Raw genomic sequence first — 19,943 nt, 5'->3', positions numbered from 1 at the left:
GAGGAAGTTACTGGAGTTAGATTAGGTGTTGCAGCATTGGGAAAAAAAGATGCTTCAGTTCCTTTGACAGTGAAGCATCAGATCCCAAGCTCGTACCAAGAAGAAAAAGTCTTCATTGCTGAAAGTCATTTCCCATTTATTAGCAACAAGATTGGTGTAGAATACAATTAATCTGCTGGGATGGTACCTTTACAGGAATCTACAGTGATAAAAAAAATATCACTGCACTCATGTAGTATAGCATGCAGAATCAGATTGAGTATAATTAAGAGATGCAAACCCAAACCAACGTGACAAAATATTTTCACTCAATGGAGAGTTTAATTTTGAAGGAATTTTAGGAACACGTAGAATGGGCACATCTGAAAATGTGGTTGTGGCCACGGTCTTTTGCTGAGCCCATGATTCCTTTGGGAGGTATTTTACTGTGGAATGCTATGACCATAGAACATTACAGTATAATACAGGCCCTTTGGCCTTTTAAGATCAATCTCACCTTTGCCTCCTACACAGCCCTCTATTTTTCTATCACAAGACCAGAAGACATAGGAGCGGAATTAGGCCATCTGGCCCATCAAGTCTGCTACGTTGTTCAATCATAGCTGATCCTTTTTTATCCCCCTCTTCAACCGCAGTTCCCAGCATTCTCCCCGTAACCTTTGATGCCATGTCCAATCAAGAACCTATCAAATCTCTGCCTTAAATACATCCAACAACCCACATTCCACAGCTTCATGTGGCAACAAATTCCACAAATTCACCACCCATTGGTTAAAGCAATTTCTCCTCATCTCTGTTTTGAATGGACGTCCCTCTATCCTGCGGCTGTGCCATCTGGCCCTAGATTCTCCCACCATGGGAAACATCCTTTCCACATCTACTCCGTCTAGGCCTTTCAACGTTCAAAAGGATTCAATGAGATCCCCCCTCATCCTTCTGAATTCCAGCGAGTACAGACCCAGAGCCATCAAACGTACCTTGTATGATAACCCTTTCATTCCTGGAATCATCCTTGTGAACCTCCTCTGGACCCTCTCCAATGCCAGTATATCCTTTCTAAGATGAGGGGCCCAAAACTGTTCACAATACTCAAGGTGAAGCCTTACTAGTGCCTTTTAAAGTCTCAGCATCACATCCTTGCTCTTGTATTCTAGACCTCTTGCAATGAATGCTAACATGGCATTTGCCTTCCTCACCACCAACTCAACCTGCAAGTTAACCTTTAGGGTGTTCGGCACAAGGACTCCCAAGTCCCTTTATGTCTCAGATTTTTGGATTTTCTTCCCATTTAGAAAATAGTCTGCAGACTTACGTCTACTACAAAGTGCATGACAATGCACTTTCAAACATTGTATTTCATTTGCCACTTTCTTGACCATACGCCTAATCTTCTACGTCCTACTTGTTTCCTCAACACCTACCCTTCCACCAATCCTCGTATCATCTGCAAACTTGGCAACAAAGCCATCTACTCCTTCATCTAAATCATTGATATACAGAATAAACGAAGTGATCCCAACACTGACCCCTGCAGAACACTAATAGTCACTGGCAGCCAACCAGGAAAGGATCCTTTTATTCCCACTCGCTGCCTCCTACCAATCAGCCAATGCTCTGATCATCTTAGTAACTTTCCTATAATACCATGGGCTCTTAACTTGGTAAGCAGCCTCAAGTGTGGCACCTTGTCAAAGGTTTTCTGAAAGTCCAAATATACAACATCCATTGCATCCCCTTTATCTATCCTACTTGTAATCTCCTCAAAGAATTCCACTGGTTCGTCAGGCAGGATTTTCCCTGAAGGAAACCATGCTGACTTTGTGCTATCTTGTCCTGTGTCACCAGGTACTTAACGATTGACCTTAACATCTTCCCATTCACTGAGGTCAGGCTATAGTTTCCTTTCTGCTGCCTTCCTCCTTTCTTAAAGAGCAGAGTGACATTTGCAATTTTCCAGTCCTCTGGAGCCATGCCAGAGTCCAATGATTCTTGGAAGATCATTACTAATGCCTCCACAATCTCTACTGCTACCTCTTTCAGAACCCTAGGGTGCAGATCATCTGGTCCAGGTACTTTTAGGTCTTTCAGCTTTTTGAGCACCTTGTAATTGTACCTGCACCCACTTGTGTTCCTTCACACACTACAACATCAGGCATACTGCTAGTGTCTTCCACAGTGAAGACTGATGCAAAATATTCATTTAGTTCATCAGCCATCTCCTTGTCTCCTGTTATTATTCCTCCTGCCTCATTTTCTGGTGTTCTTATATCCACTCTCATTTCTCTTTTATTTTTAACATACTTGAAAAAACTTTTACTCTCCGTCATCCATGTGCGTACCCAAGAGTCTCTTCAATGTCCCTAACGTATCTGCCTCTACGACCACTTCCAGCAGGCTATTCCTTGCATCCACCACTCCCTGTGTAAAGAACTTATGATGCATCATAAGTACATCGTTAACTGATTGTTTTATAGTCTTGGTTCAGTTTGGAGCTAAAAAAAATTAGCTTTAGGCAAAATGGATTCAGTTTGTATATGAGAGATACATCAAGTTTCGATCTCTATTAAGAGCAAATAAATTGCAATTAGTAAATACAAACTGATGAACAAGTGAATTCATGACAATATTGTGACATACCACAATCTACCAGATCACCATCTGGAGGGCTCATAAGCAGGCACAACTCACAAATGGGATTGCTCGGTGCATTTTGAAAATAATTTGTAGCATTCTTAAATCAATATGACAGTGTGCATTCTGCATGATCGATACATGAGTCTACCGAGTTTTATTGGTTAAAAAATATAGAAAACAATTGGTATTGGTTTATTAGTGTCATACATGAAATACAGTGAAAAGCTTGTCTTGCATACTGTTCATACAGATCAATTCATTACACAGTGCATTGAGTTAGAATAAGCTAAGACAATAAAAATGTGGAATAAACTGGAAAAGCTATCCATAAAATGCAAAGTAGGTAAACGATAAAGTTCAAGATCATAATGAGGTAGTTTGTGAGGCCAGGAATTCATATTATTGTAGGAGAGGTCTGTTCAAGAGTCTGATAACAGTGGAATAGAAGTTGTCTTTGAACCTGGGAGTGCACAATCTTGGGGTTTTGTATCTTCTGCTTGATGGGAGAAGGGAGAAGACAGAATGCCCAGGGTGGGTGAGGTATTTGATTCCACTGGCTACTTCACTGAGACAGCAAGCAGTCTAGACAGAGTTCATGTAGGGAAGCTGGTATCAGTAATGTGCTGAGTTGCATCCACAAATCTCTGTAGTTTCTTGCAATCACGTGCAATGCAGCTGCCATAACAAGCCATTATGCACCTTTCTATGGTGCATTGGTAAAAATTTGGTAAGAGTTGATGGGGACATGTCAAATTTCTTTAGTCTCCAAAGGAAGTAACCCTGTAACTGGATCTTGGACTTCTTGATGCTGAGGCTCAGGAAGTTCGTGCTGGCAGCAACATCTCTAGTTCCATCACACTTGGCACCATTGCTCTCAAGAACCGTATGTCAGTCAGTTGCTGTTCACACTTCTGACACACAACCGTACTACTAGATCCAGCTTTAACCATGTCATTAAATTCACTGATGACACAACAGTGGTTGGCCTCATAAGCAACAATGATAAGATAAGTCAGCAAACAGAGAGGAAGTAGGTTAGCTCGTGGACTAATGCAAACATAGGAACTTGAACCTTAACGTGGACAACACTAAAGAGATGATTGTGGACTTCAAGAAGATACAGGCTGATCATTTGCTACTGCACATCAACGGCTCTTCTGTGGAGACAGTTAACAATACCAAGTTCCTTGGACTGCACGTCACAGATGATCTCACTTGGTTCAGCAGTACCACCTCTTTAGTCAAGAAAGCACAACAGTGCCTCCACCTCCTGAAGAGGCTGAGGCAAGAAAGGCTCCTCATCTCCATTCTAACCACATTTTGCCGGAGAACCACGGAGAGTGTCTGCATCGCTGTCTAGTACGGGAGCTGCAGCTGCCCATCTGAACATAAGACCCTGCAACTGATTGTGAAGATTGCTGCACCATCAGGGCTTTCTCTCCCTTCCACTGAGTACGTACACCAGATCCACAGTGTTTGCAGAGCCCAGTGTTGTCAAGGACCCTTCCTATCCATTCCGTAATCTCTTCAACATCCTACCATCAATAGTCATAGTCATACTTTATTGATCCCGGGGGAAATTGGTTTTCATTACAGTTGCACCATAAATAATAAATAGTAATAAAACCATAAATAGTTAAATAGTAATATGTAAATTATGCCAGGAAATAAGTCCAGGACCAGCCTATTGGCTCAGGGTTTCTGACCCTCCAAGGGAGGAGTTGTAAAGTTTGACGGCCACAGGCAGGAATGACTTCCTATGACGCTCTGTGTTGCATCTCGGTGGAATGAGTCTCCGGCTGAATGTACTCCTGTGCCCAACCAGTACGTTATGTAGTGGATGGGTGACATTGTCCAAGATGGCATGCAACTTGGACAGCATCCTCTTTTCAGACACCACTGTCAGAGAGTCCAGTTCCATCCCCATAACATCAGAGGCCTTACGAATGAGTTTGTTGAATCTGTTAGTGTCTGCTACCCTCAGCCTGCTGCCCCAGCACACAACAGCAAACATGATAGCACTGGCCACCACAGACTTGTAGAACATCCTCAACGTCGTTCGGCAGATGTTAAAGGACCTCAGTCTCCTCAGGAAATAGAGACAGCTCTGACCCTTCTTGTAGACAGCCTCAGTGTTCTTTGACCAGTCCAGTTTATTGTCAATTCGTATCCCCAAGTATTTGTAATCCTCCACCATGTCCACACTGACCCCCTGGATGGAAACAGGGGTCACCGGTGCCTTAGCTCTCCTCAGGTCTACTAAGCTGTCAAGCTGCAGGTATCGCATTATAAGAACAAGGACTGCTCGGCTGGGTAACAGCTTGTTTCCTCCCAGACTGTGAGACTTCTGAACACCCTGCTACCACCCAGTACACATTATTTATGACAGCGCCAGTGGCAGTAATACTGCTGTATATTTCACCATATGTCGTACATGCACTTTATGACAACGTACATCTACAGAGTACTTTTTTATCTGTCAGTATTATTGTGTTAATATTATTTTATGTGCTGCGTGTGATATACTGCACACTCTGTGTTTTGCACCTTGGTCCCTGGAGAACTTTGCTTTGTTCAGCTGGATACGTGTGTGTGGCTGAAGGACAATAAACTTGAACTTGAGGTGTTGGTGAGTTTTCTCATTAATGTGGTTAGACCAAACCAGGCTACTGATGATGTTCACACTTAGGAACTTGAAGCTGTCAACCTCAACACCGCGATGTGGTAAGGAGCATGCGCTCTTCCGTCCCCACCACCTTTCTAAAATAAATGACCTGCACCCTGTGCTTTGCTGACTTTATTAGAAAGGTCGTTGTCATGACACCGTGTCACTATGTTTCTATAGGTGCAGGGTGGAGAGTAGCATGACTGGTTGCATCATGGCCTGGTATGGAAACTCCAATGTCCAAGCATAGAAAAGCCCACAGAAAGTGGTGGATGCAGCCCAGTTTATAATAGGAAAAACCCTCCCCCACCCACCACCCTCCCCCTCCGCCATTGAGCATATCTACAAAGAGCACTGCCATAGGAAAGCAGCATCCATCATCAAAGACTTTCACACCCATCTGGACAATGCTCTCTTCTTACTGAAAGCATAGGAAAGAGGTACAGGAGCCTTAGGTCCCTCATCACCAGGTTCAGGAATGATTATTACCCCTCAACCATCAGGCTCCTGAACCAACATGGAAAACATCACTCACCTCAACACTGAACTGATTCCGCAACCTGTGAACTCATTTTCAAAGACTCCACAACTCGTGTTCTCAGTATTACTTATCTATTTACTTATTTATAATTATTACTATTATTGTTATTTGCTTTCTTTGTATTTGCACAGATTGTCTCCTTTTGCACGTTGGTTGTCAGTCTTTGTGTGTAATTTTTCATTGATTCTATTGTATTTCTTTGTTCTACTGTGAATGCCTGCAAGAAAATGAACCTCTCAGTAGTATATGGTGACATATACAGAGGATTTCAGGTAATTGGGACATATTGGGACCCAATAGGGACCCCATTTTAGCCCCAATTAGCTGAATTTTCATGGAAAGAGTTAAAAGGACAAACTACTGTTTAACTGAGTAACAAACTATGAATATAAATGAAATACAGAACGTTAGAACACTACCAATACTACTGGAGGCTGTCTGATGTAGCCCATGGTAACAGGAAACCTATGTGGGAGAGTTTTTAAACTGGAGAAGCTGTTGCATGGGGCGGTTCCACTCTCTCAACCTTGGAAGGCTAGGTCCAGTAGTACGAGTAGATATCACAACTGGGGTTTTCCCTGGTTGCAAGGGATGGCTCCTGTCTTCTCCTGTCACTTCGGATCTCCCCCCCCATTTTCAAATCTCTTATTATCTCTTCTTTCAGTTAGTCCTGACGAAGGGTCTCGGCCCGAAATGTCGACTGTACCTCCTCCTATAGATGCTGCCTGGCCTGCTGCGTTCACCAGCAATTTTTATGTGTGTTGCTAAAATTTTAACGTATGTGTGCTGGAGAGTATTATATAGACTAGTTGCAACACAGCCTGGTATAGAAGGTCCTTGATTGGAAAATCCGACAAAAAGTAGTGAATTTGACCTAGGTCATCATGGCTAAAGCCCCCCCCCCCCACCATTGAACACATCTACATGGAGTGCTGTCGCAGGAAAGCAGCATCTATCCTCAGGGACCCCATGATACCAGTTTATGCTCTTTTCTCTCTGCTTCTATCAGGGAGACAGCACAGGAGTCTCAGGACTCATACCACCAGGCTCAAGAACAGATATTTACCCCTCACCCATCAGGCTCTTGAACAAGAGGGACAAATTCACTCAACTTCCAATGACCCATCACTGAACTGTTCCCACAGCCTATGGGCTCACTTCCAAGCACTCTTCATCTCATGTTCTCGATAGGCATTATTTATTTATTTATTACTATTTCCCTTTTTTCCTTAGTATTTGCACAGTTTGCTGCCTTTTGCACATTGGTTATTTGTCTATCCTGTTGGGCGAAATCTTTCATTGATTCTATTATGGTTCTTGGATCTACTGAGTATTCTTGCAAGAAACCAAAACTCAGAGTTGAATACGGTGATACATATGTACTTAGATAAATTTACTTTGAACTTGGAACTTTGAAATTCTGTGCATTGTCATGCTCTTCACTCTCTATGGAGTGCCGCAGAGCCGTCTTCCTGGGGTTGGATCTTACCGTGGATCTCAACCGGCCAGTTTGCCCAATCTCTTTTTGTACGTTAGATCAGGCATGTCCCTATCTCACCGGGGTATGAGATCTGTCAGCTACCCTCACCTGCCGCATAGAAACAGCTACTTAGAGCTAAAGATAAGGGATGTGCGTTTATTGGAGACTAAAGGTAGCATTCAAAATGATCGTTGATTCCTTCGAAGTCTTCGTAGTCCCTAACTTGTTGAAGTAAGGAAATTGTTTCATTGTCACTCCCGGCTCTTTCTGGAATTGCCAAGTCTCAATGCTTGAAACAGCAGTGAGCAAAACGGTTCTGAATTGTCTTACTGCTTATTTCTTGCCAACTACCAGTGACAAAGATCACTGCCTATTCAACACAAACGCACACAATTGACACTACTTAAAAGCAGATTGCTCTATGCATGGCGTAGCACCTAACAGCCACAAGAATGCAGACAACTGACACTAGTTGGAACTTGTTTGTCAAGTCTCCTGATCCAGTTAAGCCACATAGTATCCCAAATAAATAAACTGAAACCCGGCAATTTTCCTGATTTGTTTTTCTTAAGACCGTAAGATACATGAGGAGAATCAGGCCATTTGGCTTATCAAGTCAGCTCTGCCATTTCATCATGGCTGATCCATTTTCCTTCTCAGCCTCAATTTCCTGCCTTCTCCCTGTATCCCTTCATGCAATGACTAATCAAGAATCTATCAAACTCTGCCTTAAATATACTCAATGACTTGGCCTCCACAGCCACCTGTGGTAACATATTCCACAGATTCACCACTCACTGTCTAAAGAAATTCCTCCTCATCTGTTCTTTAAGAGTCGTCCCAGCTAAGTGGCTTCCCCAATTAACCGATGGCCCAATTAACTGGAATTCACGGTACATACTTTAATAATAAATTTACTTTGAGATTTGAACTCTATCTCCAATTTTTCTAAGTAATCCTTTAAGTTTTGATTAATAAAAGTGCAGGAAGCATCCTAGTTGTCTATAGGATCACAACCCTGTTCTCATCCCCCACCTACCTGCCATTTTTCTGACTGGTAAAAGTTAATGAATAGTGCTATTTAATGAGTCTTTTCTGTTTCAGCAACTATACTGTAGTTACTGAGTAAATATGGAAGATGGGATGGGGTAAAAACTTGAAAATGGCATCTGATTTACACGGTTTGGGAAATGAGACTTACAGTTAACCTTGATAAAGAGCAGGGGTTTCCTACCTGGTCTCCATGGGCCACTTGCTTAATGGCATAGGAAAATTTGGGAACCCTTGCTATAGAATCTTACAGAATGGGATCAGGCTCAACTCATCCATGCTGAATGTGTTGCCCAGTAAGCTAGCCCTCATCTCTCTGCATTTGATCCGTATTCTCTAAACCACTCCCTATGTACTTATCTCAATGGCTTTGAAGTATTGCAAATGTGCCCACCTCAACCACTATTTCTAGCAGCTCATTCCAAAGATGTGCCACGCTTTGTGTGAAGATGCTACCCCTGATGTCCCTCTTAAATCTCTTGCTTTGGACCTTAAACCTTTGCCCTCTTGGTTTTAGCACCCTCTTCCCAGGGGAAAAAATTACTACGGGCTTTCACTCTGCTAAGGCTTATATACTTCTATCAGGACACTCTTCAACCTCCCATGTTCCATGCAATAAAGCCCTTGTCTACACAATACCTCCTTGTAACATGGGCCCCAAAGACCAGGCAACTCATGCACTGAAGGCAGAAGATGGTCAAGGATAAAAATATTGCATTTGGGTCACATTCATCGACAAAGCGCAACAAAGACCATTTGCCCAAATGGAGAAGGTACAGGGGCCTGAAAACATGCAATTATTGTTTTAGGAAAAGCTTCTTCCACTCTGCCATCAGATTTCTGAATGATTCATGAACCCATGAACACTACATCTCTATTCTACTTTTGCACTATTTTTTTTTATTGTACTTATAGTAGTTTTTAAATGTCTTGCATGATACTACTGTGGCAAACCAACAAATTTCCAAACATATCTGAGTGATTATAAACCTGATTCTGATCCTGAAATTGAGAAAAAAGCACTAGGAATTATCCTTGGACAAAATGTCTTTCATTAGATCGTATTGTGCAGACTTTGGTCACCAACCATAAATCTTTCGGAGGAATTCTTGGTTTGCAGTCAACAATACTGATAAAAAAAGTGTGTCGAAGATGCCAAGGTAACCCATTTATAAATGGAGAGAAAATACAAAAAGCAGGTGCAAAGGGACGTAGGAGTCCTTGTGCAGGATTCCCTAAAGTTAATTTGAAGGTTGATCCTGTGGTACAGAAGGCAAATGCGATGTTAGCATTCATTTCAAGAAGAGTAAAGTATAAAAGCAAGGATATAGTGCTGAGACTGTTTAAAGCACTCGTGAGGCCTCACTTGGAGTATTGTGAGCAGTTTTGGGCCCCTCATTTTAGAAAGTATGTGCTGAAACTAGAGAGGGTTCAAAGCAATTCACAGAAATAATTCCAGGTTTGAATGGTTTGTCATATGAAGAGCGTTTGATGGCTCTGGGCCTATATTCACTAGAATTTGAAAGAATAAGGGGCGACCTCATTGAAACCTATCAAATGGTGAAAGGCCTTGATAGTGTGGATGAGGAGAGGATGTTTCCTGTGGTGGGAGAGTCTAAGACCAGAGTACATAGTCTCAGAATAGAGCTGCACCTTTTAGAACAAAGATGAGGAGGAATTACTTTAACCAGAGAGTGGTGGATCTGTGGAATTCTCTGCCACAGGCAGCTGTGGAGGTCAAGTCTTTCTGTATATTTTAGGCAGAGGTTGATAGATTCATGATTGGTCAGGGCACGAAGGGATATGGGGAGAAGGCAGGAGATTAGGGCCGAGAGGAAAATTGGATTAGTGTGATGAAATAGGCCAAATGGCCTAATTCTGCTCCCATGTCTTATGGTCTTATAGTAACCCATTCTCTTTTGTCAATATGATACCAATGCAGTCTCAAGCCAACAGTAACTCAGATAAGTTTATGTTACAACAATAGTGTGCAGAAGAGCATCTGTGAATGCTCACGTCAAACCTTGAAGTGGATGGTCTACAACAGCAGAAGACCATGTACGTACATTTAGTGGCCACTTTATTAGGCGCAGAAAATACCTAACCAGTTGACAACTGAATGTAGTTTGATGGCGTTCCAGGGTTCAAATGGCCTAATTCTGCTCCTGTATCTTATGGTCTTACGGTCTTAAAATTAAAAGCCTCTGCCATTGTAGGCAGAGCTTAGGAAGGATAATGTCACATAATGGTGACTGTTTTGCTTGCACCTTCTGAAACAGCTCTATTTCCACCTTTAATATCTCTATTTTTTCCTTTCAAGGCTCTTTTGAAGACCCTGACCTGGAGTTACACACAGACTTTAGCTCTTTGTGGGAGTGGGACCCATTCTCAGGGTTCCACGACTGGCCGTTATTTGACATGCTAAGGGTTCGGTCTGAGAGTCTCACTCGTGTTTGGAAGCCTCAGATCTCGGGGCTCTGGAGATATGCGGATCGAGGGTTGGTGTCATGGCAGGAAACTTGTGTGTCGTCAGGCAGGTCAGAAAATCTTTTGCTGTGGGCCTGAAGATCCGAGGTCTTTGCGATCTTTGGACGCAGCTCAAAAAAAGCGACAAAACAGACTTTTAACGTCATAAACCAGCGGGTTGTTGTTATGTCTCCCACTCGCTGTGAATATGAGGGACACCTCCCTCTCCCTTGCCAGGGAGAAAGAGAACCTGTGGTTTGTCGAATGTCGGATGAAATGCGAAGCCTTTGGGGTAACTTTGGTCTGTGTCTTTGCTATTGCTTAGCACACGCTTGGGCTCAGTGATGGTACTGATGCGCTTTTTTTTTTGCTGATGGGGGGAGGAGGGATCATTGTTTGCCGCCGCTAACGTGCGGGAGGAGGAAACTGGGGAGGGACTTTGGGGTTCGCACGTTTAACTGTCGTTCATTCTTTGGGGCACTTCTCTGTTTTCATGGATGTTTGTGAAGAAAAAGCATTTCAGGATGTATATTGTATACACTTCTCTGACATTAAATTGGACCTTTGCACCTTTGAACCTTTGAAAACCTACAGCCAGATGTTGATCTAGAGGTGACCACAGAAGAAAAAATAGTTGCTTCAACTATAGCAAGTTGAGAAATAGATATTGTGAGTTCCTTGGAGAAGATTAAAGAGAGAAATGGTCTGTAAATGGTATGATTTATACCTTTACTGGAAAGGGGAAAGCATCGTTGTGTATGTAAATGTATGTATACATGCCCAATGTAGATAGAGTGCTGAATAAGTCAGTTTCACATGCTTAAGCAGTTCAATATTACCTCCATTCAATATTACCGTTCAATATTACCTCCATTGTTCACAGTCACGGGTAAGAAACCTATAGCAGCGAGAACTCCTTCCTTAGAATGATGTCCTGGGATCATTGACATAATTCAAGGACATCTCATCTGAAGGACGGTTCAATACTCCCTCAAGCATTGGAGTGACTGCAGATATCTGCAGTCCAGGGACTCTGGAGTAAGACTTGAACTCACAACATTCAGATTCAGAGATCAACGTGACATTCACAAAACCACAGCCGAAACAAAGACAATTGCTTAATCAAGTCGCCACACAGCAGCTCCCATTTGAACACAGAACATAGAAAAGTACAGCACTGGAACTGGCCCTTCAGCCCACAATGTTGTGCTGAACTAATTCAGCTAGAAAACTTCATCACGTCTTTCCACACATGTCCATGTTCCTGCATTCATATTCATTTGCTTCAAACTAAGGCATAGGACTAGAATTAATCCACCTGGCCGATCAAGTCTACTGCACCATTTGATCATGGTTGTATGTTGCCACTCCATCCCATTTGCCCGCCTTCTCCCCACAACCTTTGACACCCTTACCAACTAAGTACCTATCAATCTCTGCTTTAAGTATACTCAATGATTTGCTCTCCACAGCCACATGTGGCAATCAATTCCACAGATTCACCACCCTCTGGCTAAAGAAACTCCTTCTCATCTTCATTCTAAAGGAACGTCCTTCTATTCTGAGGCTGTGCATCAAGGATCAAGGAACTTTATTCACCATACACTTTCACATGTGTAAGGAATTTGCTGTGGCGTGTTGGACAGAGAGCAACATACAACAAAAACAAAACCATTCAACAATTATAAAGAATGAAGGATTACATAAACAATAAAATTAGAGGCTAAAGGGCAGATAAAATGAGCATAAATACATAAATACCTGTATGTATTTACAACGTAAATAGTTTATAAAAAGTAGTGATAAGTATATCAAGATGAATGCCTTTAACAGGTGTAAGAATGTAATGAAATATGGAGCAAATGTTTTGAAATTGATACAGGATTTGCTATGTTATCACTGTAGCACCAAGACTGATTTGCACTGACCCCGCAGACTGCTGTTATAAAGGCACATATTAATGATTTGCAATGATTCAATGATTTGCACTTATATAGAAAGAGAAAGCACTTACAAAGCCTCAGTCTTTCTGTTTTGTTATTGAGCTATTTATGAGCAAAACTCACAAAGTTACGTTGCCACAGAGTTGCAACCCTGCCGGAACTCTGGCTTGACAAACGATCGGCTTCAGAGTGACTATGCACGGCAGTTTCTCCAGGGCAGGTTGCCTTTTGATGTAAATAGGTAGCTCCCTGGCAGTGCCAGAGATGGGGAATGGGCGCTTCCACTAAGCAGGGGCCACAGCCATATCAAGGAATATGTTGGGCAGAATATAACTCATGGACACACCCTACCAAAGAGTCAAAATAACCTTCAGAGTTTCGTGATTGACTTCAGCACATTAAGGGTCAATGTCACCCATCTGTAATGTTGAATATCTGGTTGTATTCCAAAAGAATGGAACTGAGTATAACTTCCTGCTTCTACTATTACCCCTTGTGAAAAATGCCTTAATGTTAGCAGTGGGTGTTGTCCAACAATGCTGTATAGAAATATTGTGAGAAAGGGCATACTAAACCATGTCATGGTACTTGGATAAGCAAATGTGATTTAGTGGTGTACTGAGAAGATAATCCAAAGTCGCTTTGGGCTGAAGTATACCTATTTCTTCTTCCTAGATATTGCTGGCGAGGACAGAATGTATCAGTTTTGCCAAGAGTCAATCTATCTGCTGTCACTTGTCGATCAGATCAGGGTGGTAGGTTTCATTCAGTAATGGACATAGGACAGCCAGCTGCACATGCATACTTAATACAACACACAAAGAGGCCATTCAACCCCCTGGGTCAATGCCAGCTCTGCAAAGATAAGGAACACACTCAAAATACTGGAGGACCTCAGCAGGCCAGGTAGCACCTATGGAAAAGAGTAAACCTTCGATTCCAGATTGTTTAATGTTATTTCCTGTACAGAAGTGCAATGGAGAATAAAATAATTGTTACTCCAGATCTAGAGCAGCACAAAAAATATACAATAAGATAAAGAACATAATAATAAAAACACAGTAAATATAAGTACATAAGATTATATATATATATATATATATATATATATATATATATATATAGATTGATTGTATGTTCATAAAGTGATGCTAGGCACATGAGTGTAAGATAGTAACTGGTTTTGGGTCTGGTGGTCTTGGCATGGTTGCTACACATCTTCCTCCCTAGTGAGAATGGGGCAAGCAGTCCATGAGCAGGGCGAGGTGGGATCATTCATGATGTTTCTAGTCCTTTTCTGGAACCTTTCTACTTATATGTCCTGACGGTGGGTAGGCTGATGCCGGTGGTGCTTTGGGCAGTTTTGACTACCCATTGTAGAGCCTCCCTGTCTGTTGCAGCGCAGTTTCCATACCATGCAGTGACACAACATGTTAGGATGCTCTCTGCTGCATGTATGTAGAAGGAAGTGAGTATGGATGTGCATAGTCCAGCTCCCTTCAGCCTCCTCAGAAAGCAGAGGCGTTGGTGCGCTTTCCTGATTGTGCAAGGACCATGAGAGGTTGTGTGAGATGTACACTCCCAGGAGTTTGAAACTGTTCGCATTTTCCACTACTGTGCCACCAATTTAAAGAGGGGTGTGAGTGGTGTGAGTTCTCCTGAAGTCGATAACCATCCCTTTTTTTCTTGTTCATATTGAAGAAGAGGTTGTTGGTTGGTATAGAAGTAGTGGGGCTGACTGATGTAAGATCAACAATCTTAAATGTGAACTGTTTATCTCTCCACATATGCTGCCTGACCTGCTGATTATTCTCTGTATCTTCAGTTTTTGTTTTATATTGTGCTGCCTTTCTCTGGTGCCATTGGTCACTGTCCCTTGGGACAGATAGACCAATAAATCTTCAGAATCATGAATCCAATATTCTTAGCAGTGTGGATGAACAGAGGGATCTTGGGTTTAAGTCCATACATCCCACAAAGTTGCCACACAAGTTGATAGAGTGGTTAAGAAGAGGTGTGGCATGTTGGCCTTCATTATTTGAAGGACTGAGCTTAAGAGCCACGAGGCAATGTTGCAGTTCTATGAACCTATGGTTAGACCATCGTTATAGTTCTGTGCTCAGTCTAGTTGCTTCATTATAGGAAGGATGTGGAAGCTTTAGAGAGGATGTAGAGGAGATTTACCAGGACGCCTCCTGGATAAGAGAACATGCCTTATGAGGGTAGGTGAGTGAGCTAGGGCTTTTCTCTTTGGAGAGAAGGAAGACATACAGTAACTTGATGGAGGTTGTGGATGCCTGAAATCAATTGCCAGGAATGATGGTGGAAGCTGATACATTAGGGATTTAAAAGACTATTAGACAGGCACATAGACGTAAGAAAAATAAAGCGTGATGAGTACTGTGCTGGACTGCTAATTATTTATTTTATTGAGACACTGTGCAGAATAGGCCCTTCGGCTTAATCCTAGACTAAGCACGGAACCATTTACAATGACCAATTAACCAACAAACTAGTACGTCTTTGGACTGGGGGGAGAAAACCAGAGCACCCAGAGGAAACCCACATGGTCACGGGGAGAACGTACAAACTCCTTACAGGGCAAGGGCAAGAACTGAACCTGGGTCACCTGTACTATGAAGTATTGTGCTAACTACTAGGCTACCGGGCACCTGTCCTGTTCTATGCTCTATTATATGTTCCAACAGACAAAGATAGCCTTGTAAAGTTACAATTTGCCTTCTGCTTCCTCTAGATTAACTGAGATTTTACCAGTTAGTGCAATCCTAGCCTATTACAAGCAGAGCAAAACCTACAAAAGGCTCTATTCTTTCACAGCATTGCTGCTTTGTTTCACACAGATTCATAGAACATAGAGGAGAACAGCAGAGGAAAAGGCCATTCAGCCCTCAATGTTGTGCTGAGCCAGCTAAAAAGCAAAATAAAAATGCCTAAACACAAATCCCTCCTACCTACATCTTGACCATATCCCTCCATCTTCCTTATGTTCATATGCCTATCCAGATGTCTCTTAAAAGCCTCTATTGTGTTTGCCTCTACCACCATACCAGGCAGCATATTCCGGACATCCAAGACTCTCTAAGTAAAAAAATGTACCCCTCCCATCCTTCTTGAACCCCTTCTCACCTTCAATGTATGCTATTAATGATTATGATATAGTTGGGATCACAGAGACATGGCTCCAGGATGATCAAGGATGGGAGCTCAACATTCAGGGATATTCAATATTCAGGAGGGATAGACATGAAAGAAAAGGAGGTGGGGTGGCATTGCTGGTTAGAGAGGAGATTAACGCAATAGAAAGGAAGGACATAAGCCGGGAGGATGTGGAATCGATATGGGTAGAGCTGCATAACACTAAGGGGCAGAAAACACTGGTGGGAGTTGTGTACAGGCCACCTAACAGTAGTAGTGAGGTTGGGGATGGTATTAAACAGGAAATTAGAAATGTGTGCAATAAAGGAACAGCAGTTATAATGGGTGACTTCAATCTACATGTAGATTGGGTGAACCAAATTGGTAAGGGTGCTGAGGAAGAGGATTTCTTGGAATGTATGCGGGATGGTTTTTTGAACCAACATATCGAGGAACCAACTAGAGAGCAGGCTATTCTAGACTGGGTATTGAGCAATGAGGAAGGGTTAATTAGCAATCTTGTCGTGAGAGGCCCCTTGGGTAAGAGTGACCATAATATGGTGGAATTCTTCATTAAGATGGAGAGTGACATAGTTAATTCAGAAACAAAGGTTCTGAACTTAAAGAAGGGTAACTTTGAAGGTATGAGACGTGAATTAGCTAAGATAGACTGGCAAATGACACTTAAAGGGTTGACAGTGGATATGCAATGGCAAGCATTTAAAGATTGCATGGATGAACTACAACAATTGTTCATCCCAGTTTGGCAAAAGAATAAATCAAGGAAGGTAGTGCACCCGTGGCTGACAAGGGAAATTAGGGATAGTATCAATTCCAAAGAAGAAGTATACAAATTAGCCAGAAAAAGTGGCTCACCTGAGGACTGGGAGACATTCAGAGTTCAGCAGAGGAGAACAAAGGGCTTAATTAGGAAGGGGAAAAAAGATTATGAGAGAAAACTGGCAGGGAACATAAAAACTGACTGTAAAAGCTTTTACAGATATGTGAAAAGAAAATGATTGGTTAAGAAAAATGTAGGTCCCCTACAGACAGAAACAGGTGAATTGATTATGGGGAGCAAGGACATGGCAGACCAATTGAATAATTACTTTGGTTCTGTCTTCACTAAGGAGGACATAAATAACCTTCCGGAAATAGTAGGGGACAGAGGGTCCAGTGAGATGGAGGAACTGAGGGAAATACATGTTAGTAGGGAAGTGGTGTTGGGTAAATTGAAGGGATTAAAGGCGGATAAATCCCCAGGGCCAGATGGTCTGCATCCCAGAGTGCTTAAGGAAGTAGCCCAAGAAATAGTGGATGCATTAGTGATAATTTTTCAAAACTCTTTAGATTCTGGACTAGTTCCTGAGGATTGGAAGGTGGCTAATGTAACCCCACTTTTTAAAAAAGGAGGGAGAGAGAAACCAGGGAATTATAGACTGGTTAGCCTAACATCAGTGGTGGGGAAACTGCTAGAGTCAGTTATCAAAGATGTGATAACAGCACATTTGGAAAGCGGTGAAATCATCGGACAAAGTCAGCATGGATTTGTGAAAGGAAAATCATGTCTGGTGAATCTCAGAATTTTTTGACGATGTAACTAGTAGAGTGGATAGGGGAGAACGAGTGGATATGGTATATTTGGATTTTCAAAAGGCTTTTGACAAGGTCCCACACAGGAGATTAGTGTGCAAACTTAAAGCACACGGTATTGGGGGTAAGGTATTGATGTGGATAGAGAATTGGTTGGCAGACAGGAAGCAAAGAGTGGGAATAAATGGGATCTTTTCAGAATGGCAGGCAGTGACTAGTGGGGTACCGCAAGGCTCAGTGCTGGGACCCCAGTTGTTTACAATATATGTTAATGACTTGGACAAGGGAATTAAATGCAACATCTCCAAGTTTGCAGATGACACGAAGCTGGGCAGCAGTGTTAGCTGTGAGGAGGATGCTAAGAGGATGCAGGGTGACTTGGATAGGTTAGGTGAGTGGGCAAATTCATGGCAGATGCAATTTAATGTGGATAAATGTGAAGTTATCCACTTTGGTGGCAAAAACAGGAAAACATATTATTATCTGAATGATAGCCGATTAGGAAAAGGGGAGGTGCAACGAGACCTGGGTGTCATTATACACCAGTCATTGAAAGTGGGCATGCAGGTACAGCAGGCGGTGAAAAAGGTGAATGGTATGCTGGCATTTATAGCAAGAGGATTTGAGATCAGGAGCAGGGATGTACTAATGCAGTTGTACAAAGCCTTGGTGAGACCACACCTGGAGTATTGTGTGTAGTTTTGGTCCCCTAATCTGAGGAAAGACATCCTTGCCATAGAGGGAGTACGAAGAAGGTTCACCAGATTGGTTCCTGGGATGGCAGGACTTTCATATGATGAGAGACTGGATGAACTAGGCTTATACTTGTTGGAATTTAGAAGATTGAGGGGGGATCTGATGGAAACGTATAAAATCCTAAAGGGATTGGACAGGCTGGATGCAGGAAGATTGTTCCCGATGTTGGGGAAGTCCAGAACGAGGGGCCACAGTTTGAGGATAAAGGGGAAGCCTTTTAGGACCGAGATTAGGAAAACTTCTTCACACAGAGAGTGGTGAATCTGTGGAATTCTCTGCCACAGGAAACAGTTGAGGCTAGTTCATTGGCTATATTTAAGAGGGAGTTAGATATGGCCCTTGTGGCTAAAGGGATCGGGGGTATGGAGGGAAGGCTGGTACAGGGTTCTGAGTTGGATGATCAGCCATGATCGTACTGAATGGCGGTGCAGGCTCGAAGGGCTGAATGGCCTACTCTTGCACTTATTTTCTATGTTTCTATATTTCTATGTCCTCTTGTATCAGACATTTCAACCCTGGGAAACAGACACTCTCTCTCCACTCTATCTCATAATCTTCTAAGCCTCTACATCAGATCTCCCCTCTGCCTCCGACGTTCCAGAGAAAACAACCCAAGTTTATCCAGCCTCTTATAATAGCATATACCCTCTAAACCATCCTGGTAAACCTCTTCTGCACCCTCTCCAATGGCCCAACATCCTTCCGAGAGTGGAGCAACTAGAACTGGGCGCAATACTCCAGATGTGGCCTAACCAGAGTTTTATAACGTTGCAACTTAGCCTCTTGACTTTTGAACTCAATGCCTCCACTCAGTGCTTCAACTTAGTGTCCCAATTCACACTGTCAAGTCCACCAACCTACCAATCACATTTCCATTCTTGTAAACTTTTAACATGAAAAGAATATATTTCAGAATACATACCATTTGTTAACTAACACTGTAAAGTGAGAGCAGTACCACAACGCTCTCTTTCTGCCTGTGATATGATATCCGTCTCAATTTAACATTATACTCAACAGAATGAGCCAAGACCATCTGGGTGTCACAATGAACAATAACAAGGCGTGCGTCATTGGGAGCTGCCCAATATATCATCAACACTTGACCTGTTGGAGTGGAACTCGTTTTAAGAGGCATGCATGCCTGACTGTGACACAAATAACTGCAGCTGTATGATCTAGTGTGAGGTTTTGAGAGATAGATTGTGAGAAACTGATTCTGGGATTTAAAGGTCTGCCATGTGAGGAGCATTTGATGGCTCTGGGCCTCTACTAGCTGGAATTCAGAAGAAAGAGGGGTAACCTCATATTGAATATTAAAAGGCCCTCAACAGAGAAAGGGTGTTTCTTATGGTGGGAGAGTCTAAGACACAGCCTAGGGATAGTGGGACACACTTTCAGAATAGAAATGAGGAGGTATTTCTTTAGTTTAGTCATGAGTGGTAAATCTGTGGAATTCATTGCACAGGCAACTGTGGTGACCAAGTCATTGGGTATATTTAAGGTAGAGGGGTACGTTTTTTATGCGGAGTGGTGAGTGCGTGGAATGGGCTGCCGGCGGCGGTGGTGGAGGTGAACATGATAAGGTATTTTAAGAGACTTCTGGATGGATACACGGAGCTTAGAAAAATAGAGGGCTATGGTAATAAGCCTAGGTAG

This window comes from Mobula hypostoma, chromosome 12 (assembly GCF_963921235.1).
Source record: "Mobula hypostoma chromosome 12, sMobHyp1.1, whole genome shotgun sequence".
Taxonomy (NCBI): Eukaryota; Metazoa; Chordata; class Chondrichthyes; order Myliobatiformes; family Myliobatidae; genus Mobula; species Mobula hypostoma.
This window is presented reverse-complemented; position numbering follows the sequence as displayed.